Below are 12,136 nucleotides of genomic sequence, written 5' to 3'. Positions count from 1 at the left end.
AAGATTCTAATAGGGCGGCCCTTAAGGCCTACGCCACTGCGACCCCTTTGGATCTATTGTGGCTCCCTGTCCTTTTAATCAGACTCTTAATTCTGGAGAGCGACTCTTCGGTAAAGCTCACAGGCCTTGGTTTTTTTTCCTCCCCTAGAAGTAACATCCTTAGCCCAGACAAGCCACTCACACTGACACAACACGTGCAGTGACGTTTCCTCCTCCTCTTCCTGACAGAACCTGTAGAGGCTATCATCTGTCAGGCCTATGAGATGCATATATTTTCTGAGCCTGCAGTGGCCTGGTTAATAGGCCTGCGATTATCCTAATAGCCCCACGGCCTTGACGGATTAATTCTGCAGTCAGCTTTGGCGAATTAATGAACTCCTTCGCCTGTCTCTGCCCAGTGGTGGCAAGCCACCACTCCTGAGACCTAAATGCAAGGAAAGTATTTTGCTTCAGCTGTCCGAAAAACTGATATAAACAGTCACACGAAAAATGTAAAATTCGAAAATCTACTCAGAACTTCTTTTTATGAATTGCAAAAGAAAAGCTTCAGTATATTTTCTGAAAATTGTTACTTTTCCATTAGCAAATTTGATTACCCAGCTAAATTCGGAATATTAAATGTTAATAATGTCAATCAAAATGACCATATTTGTTTTTTTTTTTTACGATTATTAAGCGCACTAAAGCCTTATTATTTGTCAAACATTTTCTGAAGTAATGCTCTTGGTACTCTACTATCCATTACTGGCCATCTCAGTGAGAAAGGAAAAGGTTATTCTGCAATAACATTTCAGGTAATGTCTCCTTACACCGGCCAGCCACATTATTCGTTCTTTATCTGCCATTCCGACCATCTCTATAAAAACTACATCAGATGATAGGAACATCAGTGAGTTATAATGACGGTAATCTTATTTTTGCAACAATTTTTATTATTATATATATGTCTTTTTAAAAAGATTTAAAACTATGATTGAGAAAGGATTTCCAAACTAGTTGTACCGAGTTTCTTGTTTAAAAAATTTGTATCCGTTTTTGAGATCAACCTAGAGATAAAAATTATTAAACGAAAAAAAACAATTGTTGTTCATTCTTTTTGGTGACTGATTCATAGTTTCAATGGGATTGAAAAAATAACTGCCATTTCAGTCGAGTAAAATTTATTTTGCCGAGCTTTCGACCTAGGGACTAGGTCATCTTCATTTACAAAAATTATTTACCTAGTTTAGAAAGTAATACTATTATATTTCAGGGTTGGTGTGTCTTCTGTCTTGTCTGTTCATGGACTGAGTGGTGATTGGTCTATGTGTAATATGTGTTAGGTTGTGTGGAAGTCAGTGTTGCCAATTGTTAAAGTATTTTGTAGTAAGTTTGCGTATATGTTGTTTAAATTGTTCGTGTCTGTTTTTGTTAACAGACTGTTAACACAAAACACTACATACTCAGGCCGTCTCCTTAATTTTTACTCCAACCAACCCCTATTTCAAAAAACAAACTGCGCAAACAATTTCATCTCACGCAACCTAAAACTTACATCAACCCAATATCATCAGGACATAATAGAAAGGTCAAAAACAATTCTTCAACTCAACAACTACCCCCTCAAACATATTAACCACGCCATCTGTGATGTGATAACAGAAGAAAAATATATAATTTTTAATTATAAAAATTATAACTAGTGGTACCAGTCAGACGCTAGTACTTAGGTCAAGTGCCGCGGTCAGTGCACGGGCAAAAGGGACCGCCCGCCAAAGACACACCGCTTTCAAAAGGGCCATTATACGGTCAGTATACAGTGACCACCTGGCTACAAACACTCAAAAGACCGAATACCTGGCTACAGCCCTTTGATAACTTCCAACGCCTGTCACCCGGCCTATTCAAGACTAGGGTCAACACACGGCAAGAGATGTTTGAGTGTGACCCGTAATTACAAGACTTGTCAATGTGTGGTGATGGCTATATATGGTCTCTCTACAGGAAGTGGGGGATCAGTCGATGATTATTCTTCAGTATTTTACCAGCGTAACATCAAGATTCTACCAGCGAGTTACACCGCGAGCGCGTCCCTATCTAAGTATTTAAACATATATCTATTTAACGTCATTATAGTTGTGCATTCTAGTTACAATTTAAATCATTTTAAATTATTGTAGTATATCCTTACAACGTCTAAATTATTGTTAAAATATACATATTTATTTATTTTCGTAAACTCGTAATTCATATTCCGAATATCAACTCATTAAAATCTCTAACTAATTCCCGCATCATAAACCTCCTCTTCAAGTCATCTGAACCCATTACACATCAAATTATACTACGAAAAAACCAACCCAACTAACTCATCAGGAACAACAAACTTATAAACATACAACGACTTACCAACCTATCCATAGAACCCAAAAAATATGCCTCACTACCATATGTACAACCACTCACAAACAAATTAAAAACATTACTACAGAACACGACAAACACAATAATCACTACAAAAAATACACCAACAACTCAAAAAGACAATTTTTTTCGAAGCTAAAAGACCAGACTGAAAAAGACAAACAATCGAATCTGATATACGAAATTGAATGCAAAGACTGTCACAAAAAATATATAGGCGAAACATCACAATATTTTTTTAAAAAAAAGACTGTACCAACACTCTTACGACACAAAACTAAAAAAGAACACCACAGCACTTTCCTTACACAGCACAGGAAATCATCACACTTTCGATTTCCCCAAACACAAAGATGGTTAAATCAGAAACCAACACACAAAAAAGGGAAAGTGCTAGAAATGATATACATATCTAAGACAGAAAACAGTTTAAACTTCAAAACAGACTCGAACAATTTAAACAACATATACGCAAACTTACAACAAAATACTTGTTAATTGGCAACACTGACTTCCTCACAACCTAACACATATTATACATAGACCGATCACACTCAGTCCATGAACAGACAAGACAGAAGACACACCAACCCTGAAATGTAATAGACTTACTTTCTAAACTAGGTAAATAATTTTTGTAAATTTCGTTACATTATACATATTCATTTTAATAGAATCATTGTTAACAATCTGTAAATATGTTCCACAGCCCTGAAGATGACCTAGTCCCTAGGTCGAAAGCTAGGCAAAATAAATTTTTCTAGGCTGAAATGGCAGTTATTTTTTCAATCCCATTGAAAAAAAAACAATTTTTTTAAAGAAATAAAACAGGCCAATAAAGACAAAATTTCTTACAACTGATAAAGGGGTTCGTTCATAAAACATTCATCAATCAATAGTTGGTAAAATTTAAAGTTAAAAATTAAAAGAAAAGATTCTACCCCTCTCTGACGTCAAGCTCATTGTTAAAAAATGAAAAATGAATTAAACAGTACCTCCTGCTTACTTTCTTACAAAATCCATTTTATAATTTTAAAACATTACCTACGCACCAAGCATGCATATCCCTGAAATACCTAAGAGGATTATTTAATTTTTATTACAGCATTTCTACAAGACTACACATAGAAGGATTTGTACTAACTGCTTCCGACATGTATAAGAAACAAAAATGATTTATTTCCAGTATATCAAAATTCAGCACGGTTGTAATAAATTCCACTTAAGAGGTAAGAGACAAAGTCGATAAACAAGGGAAGTTAATAAAATACATTATTAAAAACGGTTAGAAATACTTTCTAAAAAACAATTTTGGGAAACAAAAATAAACCTTTGAACTTTTAGTGGATTAAAAAGAAAGACTGAATAATACGACAAAAAGGTAAAGAAATGAACTCCAAAAATGAGAAAGTAAAGAATGATAATTTTGTATCAACAGTCGATCAAAAAGCTAATACTGCTATTTTTGAACCTATTATTCACATAGCCGATTAAAAGAAAAGATTAATGAATTTATCAAAAAGATTTATTAATAAATTTAAAATCTTTTTATAGTATTCAAAAAGAAAGATTTAACCAACAATGAACGTAGCTCTAATGTTGATTTGTAACTAATAAATAAATGATAAAATATTTACATGCAAGAAAAATAAATATATAATTGAAATTTAAAATTAAATAATTTATAATATTGTTTTACCTTGTTTAAAGAATATAAAATTTCATCAGCATTTCACAAGATCACCAGCCCATTAGTAACATGTTACACTATTTCATACTATTTGCACTTAAACTTAATATCTCGCACAAAAAGAAACGTAAATCCATTTTTTACCATTCACAATCAAAATCAAGAAAACTCAAAACCCAAAATGCTAATATTCTATTGTACATATTAGATAGATTCTAGAAGGGCAGCCTTAAAGGCCTACGACACCGCGATCCCAGGGGATCTATTGTGGGTCAATATTCTACATATAGTCAATTCAAAAGAAAAGAATAAAGAATACATAAAAAAAAAGTTTATAAAACAATTCGAAAAATCATTTGGAGATACAAAGAATGATAATTTTGTACCTAAAGTCGATTAAAATGGAAAGATTAATGAAAACATTAATTGAAAAGGGCTAGAAATCCGCTCTAAAAAACCAATCAAGGAATGATAATTTTGCACTTATAGTGGATTAAAAAGAAACTATTAAATAATACATCACAAAGATTTAGAAATCAACTAAAGTTAACCAACATTAAACGTAGTCAAGACGAAGATCTAATATTCTTTTTTAGGTAATAATAAAATGTTATTTGCATGTAAGAATAATAAAAATATAATTGAAATTAAAAATAAATAATTGATAATAAAGTCTCACCTTGTTTAAAGAACGTAGAAGTTCATCAGCATCTCAGTAGATCACCAGTCCAATAGCACTTGACACTATTTAAAATAATTCACAACACTATTAACACTAAAACTTTATTTCACGCACTAAGTATAACTTTAACACAATTTATTAAACCGAACTTCACCTTTACACGCCTTAACATTCACTTGAAAAACCACGTTAATGAAGAGACACACGGACTACACAAAGAAGGCCCCCGGCAACTGGCCAGTTGATCAGCTGGTTATCTAAGTAGGGTGACCAAATTTTTTTTAAATAATTTAAATTTTTTATTCAATACCTACGAAAATTAATTGAAATTAGTGACTTGTTAATATAAAATTTTAAGCTGAAAAAAAATTTCTGCCTTTACAGTGTTCACTCAAGATTTTTATATACCATGATCCAATTATATCTTTTTTATTTTTATTTTTTTTACTTTAAAGTAAATCGATGAAATAAAATACTCAATTCACTAGTTAGATTTTTACCAGTTACTTTTATTTACGTAGATAGTAAATAAAAATAAATGAAAAAATAAAAATTGGTCACTACTTAGATCTGCCTGGCCAGTTACCGGCGGCCATCTTTAACTCGTTAGTCGTATCTCTTTATTAACTTGATTTTTTAAGTGAATATTAGTGCGTGTTAAAATGAAGTTCTATTTTATAAATTGTGTTTAAGTTATACTTAGTGCGTGATATACAGTTTTAGTGCGAATTGTGTTGTGAATTATTTTAAATAGTGTCTAAGTGTCAAGTGCTATTGGACTAGTGATCTATTGAGATGCTGATGGATATTCCTTAAACAAGGTAAGACTTTATTATCAATTATTTATTTTAAATTTCCATTATATTTTTATTATTCTTGAGAAATAATTTGTCATTAGCAAGGTAGAAGTTACTGTTGAATCTAAAGTAATTTTGAGGAAGATAGTTTCAGTTTGGGTTAGAACCATTAGTTGGTCAATGAACTTAGTGTGTTTTCGTCAAGTTTCTGTTTTATAATATTTAAAGAGTTTTGAGGAATAAAAGAGAAGTGTAAAGGTTTGCAATGTCAAAAGATATGAGGCGTGATGAGGATGTTAGTTCTGTCTTTCAATAAGTGGATTAGGTGTGTATTTTTTAAATGTAAACTTTGGAACTATTCTTAGGTTAGGTGCTGTGGAATTCATTGATTCATATTTGAGTAATCCATTTTTATGTACGATAAAGGTGGCTGTTTTTATAGCTGTAGAGTTTTGCCTTTGTCCGCTTAAGTTAATGTGAGATTATTCTTTTTTTAGTTTCTGTCTTATTAGGTTATTAGCTGTGCGTAGTTCCTGCTTATCTGTTTTGTTCTAAGTCTTCAGTTTTTTTATATTTTTTGATAATGTCAGTCGCTAAATGTTCTTGCGTATTCTTTTCCAACATGTGATTCAAAATGTTACTGCCATTTCTATGTCGATCGTTAGGTGTTCAGTATCTTTGATCTCAAAACCACGTTTAGGAACTAGAACAAACCTTTATGGCAACAGCGAACTTTATAAACTAGTCTGTGTCCTATGTAGAACTTACATTGGTTAAAGCTAGAGAAATTCAATTGATTTTGATTCAATTGATTACTGAATTTTCGTTTCCACAAAATGGCGTAATTTGCCTAATTTGTAGACTTCCACAAATTAGCTTGTTATATGTGTTTTTTAAGTAGCATTTTGATTTTAGGTTTTAGTACTGTTCATCTTTTTTTGGTGTTTGATTCATTAAGCGAAAGGGGAAAAGTTATTGCCAATTTCAGTCTTAGTTATTCATTTACATTTTGGCCAAGTTTTCGTCCTAAGGACTAGGTCATTAAAATTAACAATTATAACTTGTTTTTCATTGTTAACAATGAAGGTTGTTGTGTAGATACTCTAAATTGGCAATAAAGAATACACACATCTTGGTAGAAAGAAAGTAAATAATGCAACTAAAAATGGGTAAAGTTATTCGTTAGGATGAAATAAAAATTAAACAAACGAACCGGTGAATTGTGTTGCCATTATTTGGTCTTCTATTTCTCTGCCGTAACTAGGCAACCATACTTTTACAAACAACTAAAAATAAAGTTCTCCGCTCCAATAGTTCCGCGGAGATTTTATATTTTAATTTAATTTTATTTCCGTAGAGAATTTATATTCACACCGCCAGTGAATACAAAAGTACTAGTATTTTATATTCATGTGCAATGAATGCAATAATAGTTGTGCAGTTGTAGTATTGTCTATGTACTGCATAAAAGTCTTCTTTATCATAAATTTATCAACCATGAGGCATACAGCTCATTTTTTTTTTTTTTTTACTGCATTATAAGGCAGGAGAATTTTAATTTCTTCTTTGAAATAGTTTCATTAAATAGTACCTGTTAGCTACTATTTAGAATCTACATTTTAATTATTTTCCTCATTGTACCTGTTTGAGTGACCAAAAGTGAGGATTCGCAGTTGACTCCCATTTTCATATACACAGTTTTAAAGAGTATGAAAAAATTATGAAAGAAACCGGAAACCGCAATTCGATATCATTAAAATTATAGGTGCTATGTCATTTCAAAATCTGATATTAATTAATCATATTTCAATTTTTTAACTTGTTATCAAAGAGAAAGAAGAGCACGTGATAGTTCATTTTTATGTATTTTTTCATCCCCTTTCTACTGAAAATATTGCCAAGGCAGAAAAGCTAGTATTTTTCTTAATATCGGGAAATAAGTTGTTTTCCGAGTGATTTTTCTAAGTAATAATCAAATGTTAAGAGCTTTAGATGTTCTCAAGCATGCACAAAATGGCTAAAAAATAATTTTACACCTGTTAAAAACAAGAAGGTTTAATAATTATTTGGTAATTTTGGGAGAGTTGCGTTTAATTACCAAAAAAATTGGAAACCTCCTGCCACATATTTAAGTGATCAATATCTTTCATGTAAAGGATCAAACTTATTTCTTAATTTATCAAATAATGCACTTTACTCAATTGTGAAGCATGTACTGTGCCTCCAAAGTTGCCTCCTCAGATACAGAGAGCAGATGATAACCTGCTGGCTAACCTCGCTTGCGAGCCAGAGGAGGCACCTTTGAAGACACAGTACATGCTGCATAAGCTGCGTAAAGTGCATTATTCGCACTTTGAAATGTGCTGTTATATTTTCTCGTATATCTTGAGACAGACCAACCTTATTACTTGTACAATACATGTTAACAACTTTACTGTATAATATTATTACCATAATTAAAATAATTTTTATGTATTATTGGCAAAAACGTTTCTATGATATTTTTATGCTTTAATTTTTTTTTTTTTAATTTATTATGTCCGCCATTATTGATTATTTTTTGCGTACCACCAACCAGCAACTCGCGTACCACAGGTAGGGAAACGCTGCTCTAGTGGTCAAGAGCGTGTTTTTGTAAGTTGGAGATCCTCAGTTCGAATTCCGTATATGACTACTTTTTATTTGTTAGAAAAGATGGTTTATAGTAAAGTATGAGCTTCCGCCCCCGTCTACAATACATGACACCTAATTGTGGTAGTTGGACGTTAAGCCCCGCCTGAAAAAATAGGGATTTTTTGTACTTTAACACTAAATCTACCGCCATTTATGCATAACTGTTCGTACCGTGACCGGTCAAATGACCGGACTTTAAAATCACTTAAATTTCTTATTTTAGAATGAAGATAATAATTATTTAACTATGATAAAGCATAGTTTCTTTTGTTTAAAAATAAATCTCGTAGATTTTACTCTTTATTGCATCATTTTTTATAATTATAGTCTTCTCAATTCACATTTCCCGTATACGTATTTTTTACAGTTTAGACAGCGTTTTTAGTCTTATTGCCTTTGGCTTATCTTATGTGGCTGTTTTCCGACCACTTGTTCGTGTACTAATATTTGTCATGCTTTTGCAATGGTAACACAAATTTTGCCTTGAAATTTCACTTCCGGTAGTTTTTTTTTATACAAAATCCATGTATTTATCCATGCTAAGTCTAGTATATTGAAAACTATTTGTTGAGTCCATCTCCGACAGTCTCCCCAAGCGGAACTGATGGTTCTCTGCTTTAACGTTTTCCCAAAAATGGAAAGCCTTTTATTACATCGAACGCCAGTCAAGATTTGATATCAAATTTGTCCGGTTTATTTGGCATGTACTGAGTAAATCTGCTTCTTGACTTTGTTGGGAACAAATGTCCTTGGAAGAGATATATGCTCTTGGTTAGAACAGTTTTGACTGTTCTCTACGAATTTGTTCCAAAATTTAGAAATCAAAGCAAATTTATCGGTTTGTAAACGATGATTTCTTTGATCCACTCGAATAAACCTCAAAATTTTCGTATTTACATTTCTGCTCACAGTGTTTGAGAAGAATGCTCGTCCCTATTTTTAGTTCCATAGAAAATGGCAGTATCGTACATTTTTTGCCTCATATGCACCACATGCAAACAATAATCCGATAAATGCATTATCAAATTGAGTTTTCGAGAGAATTCTGTTACAAAAAAAAAAAAAAATAAAATAAAATATTAAAATACGTAAATAAAATGAAAATATTCAGCCGGTCAAATGACCGGTCGCGGTAGTTAAGGCGGACTACAAATTTTTCTCAAAAATCAAATATTAGGAAAAGAAGTGAATATTAAAAAAACAATTGTATACATATTTTAGGAAAAGTCACAAGTTTAACCCTTTTAGTACCGAACGACGATATATCGTCGTTCGGTGCACTTGCCAAAAATACCAACGACGATATATCGTTGCGCCTCCGTTGGGGTCTTATTGTACTCATCACAAGAGGTCTGTGTTTCAAAATAACTTTATAAAATGTTAAAATGGTTCATATTCGATGCAACACAAGTGAAAAAATGGTTATTAGATTTAACTTTTTGTTATATTGTAGGGAGGGGGAAGGTACGGAAGGAAACCAACGTAAACGAAACAAAACAAAACTTTATTACAAATAAACGAAAACTCTTTACACACATACGTATTAATAGCAACTAAGAATAGTCTCTCTCTCAACCAGGTTGACACCAGGACGACCGTGACGAACTTCCGGCTCGCAGGTCACGCTGACTCGGGCTATACCAGCGGGTCCCCCTTTTCGGCGTACGGCCGTCCTCGCCCGTTTCCGCTCTCTCTACAATATTTTATGCTGATTAGTGCCGCGGGTCTGTATATGTTAGAGTGATAAGACAGAAACGGGACCCGGGATATCCCTCGGATATTCGTCGACACGGGATAGTTTCTCTGGACCGTAATCGCAATCTTTATGATGTTTATGATAGTTATCGGAGTATTCAAGTGGCATGCGTGCATCGACTCGGCAAGCCTAAAATCTTTTTCAGTCTTTCTTGATCCTTCTAACGTGCAGTCAGTATTCAAAAACCGTCAAAGTTTTCATAGAGACACAATTAGCAGTAGAAAATTTTGTCAGTTTTGTTGATACCTTTTTGAAAAAATTATACCCTGTTACGAACATGGATGACGCAGAATTAGTGCGAATTATTGACAATAATAATGTCTATACATTATACTAAAAGATGTATATAGAGCTATGACCAAATGATGACTTTTTTTATGTGCAATTACCATTTGAAAAAGAGAAATCACTTTTGTACGATTTTTGTTAAGTCTTATGTTCATGTTATTCTTATGATTTTCAACAAATAATGAAACACAATTCGTATCGTTTTATTCTCCCTTTATTTCCGAATATGCTGCTTTTTATATTTTGTAAATATCACTTCTACTTTCGTTTTTACGAGCATTTTCGCAAACGTCTGCAAATTCGCCGATTCGGCCCGGTATTGTTCGCTTAGGCACGTTCTTTTCGCCGGTACTAAAAGGGTTAATGGCTAGGTTTAGGGTTAAATTAATTCTTAGGTGTTCAAATTTTCTCACAACCGCAAAGATTCTATTACAGTAATTTATTTTTTATTCCGTTCAAACCAAAATATACTTTTCCTTTGACAGATCAAAGCTAAATTCCTGCAATAAAAAAGATGGAAGTAATATAAATATTTACTAATTTCTATTTCCTACCATTTACAAAACGTTTTATAATTCAGGAAGTAAAAATAAGTAAAAAAAGAGGACAATTTCGATTTCCTTTCCTGTCGCAAATTATTTCCTATTTCCGTTATTAAGATAGGAAAGATATAGACTCTCTGGGATTGGCTATTAATCAGCCAAGTTAGTCCATGGATTCCTGCTCATATATAACTGCAGTACAGTACCCGGGGAGAGGTTACAAATCATTAGCGAACAGGCAGGCACTCCATAGGAAATAGCCACGAGTGTATGAGTGTGTTGAGCGGGTAAATCCCATCTCTGTAGAAGCTGAAGTAAAACTCAACAGCCCTTTTATTGCCTCCAGTTGTCCCTCCCTGGGGCTACCATCGCGTTTCCATCGCTAGCACGCACAGCTACAACTCATCCCCAATAAAACCACAGTAGAATAAAATTGCAGCCTGGTGTAAATTCGCGCTGCGGATTTATATCCTGTCCGAGACGGTGATGATGTTGTAACTGCAAAATTTCATACAGCTTATTCAAAATTATTCTATTCACATCTCAGCAGATTTTTTTACTACAATTTCCTAAAGCAATTGTACCTTTTTATACTGACTTTTTTTTCTCTCTCTCTCGATATTCATTTTTTGCTGGGAGAAAGTAACACAAAATTGGGCAAAAACAGAGTTTACCCAAATTTTTCGAAATGGATTTTCACCAGTTCACCAAAAATCCATTTTTTATCTATTTATTTTTCAAATTTGTGCAGGCCTTCTTCTAGTGACACACCAATATTCTAATGTATGGTATCAAAATGTATAACGTAAAACAGGGGGTTGCCAAACCTTTTTTTGATCATGGACCCCTATATAATTTTTTCGAAATCTCTATCTACCCACGTAAAAGTAATTTTCAGTTAATTAACACATTGCCGACCGCACGACTTGCAATTGAATATAGTTGAATCACTGCCTGAATCTTCCAAATTACTGTCTGAATCGCTTCAAATTATTCTACGAGTAGATCTATTTCCTGGTTTGATAATTTCCACCATCATGGATATCAAAATTGTCTTCTGAACATTCTGATGTGCAGTATCAAGATGAAATTCATTAAAAGCATCTTCAGTTTCTTGGGACATTTTATTAAGGTCTTTTATTATATTACGAAGATAAATTACAAAGTAGATATGGGAGTTGTTATGCTCAATACAAAAATTGTAAGACTGGAATTGTAGATGTGACTATGCTATCAACTGTAATCCAATATGGCGTTTATTTTTTTGAAAATTTCATGAACCGTTTATCAGCATTATTTTTAGCA

At 32.9% G+C, this 12,136-nt stretch overlaps 1 protein-coding gene across 6 annotated transcripts in view; it reads left to right on the top strand.

The window, feature by feature from the left end:
* The window catches only part of LOC141457874 (follistatin-related protein 5-like), a 532,013-nt gene that overhangs the window by 185,097 nt on the left and 334,780 nt on the right, over nt 1–12,136 (top strand). The window contains exon 1 of one of the 6 annotated variants that reach the window (XM_074135200.1): nt 5,347–5,596. The exons of the other annotated variants lie outside the window; for them this stretch is intronic. The gene's annotated coding sequence lies outside the window, so the exon portion shown is untranslated. Of the gene's footprint in view, nt 1–5,346; nt 5,597–12,136 lie in introns of those variants that run through there. 6 annotated transcript variants of the gene reach the window in all.

This window comes from Rhodnius prolixus, unplaced genomic scaffold (genome assembly GCF_049639745.1).
Source record: "Rhodnius prolixus isolate KJV_2025 unplaced genomic scaffold, Rpr scaffold_5, whole genome shotgun sequence".
NCBI lineage: Eukaryota > Metazoa > Arthropoda > Insecta > Hemiptera > Reduviidae > Rhodnius > Rhodnius prolixus.
The sequence above is the reverse complement of the archived record's forward strand: the minus strand, read 5'-3'. Positions and strand labels throughout refer to the sequence as shown.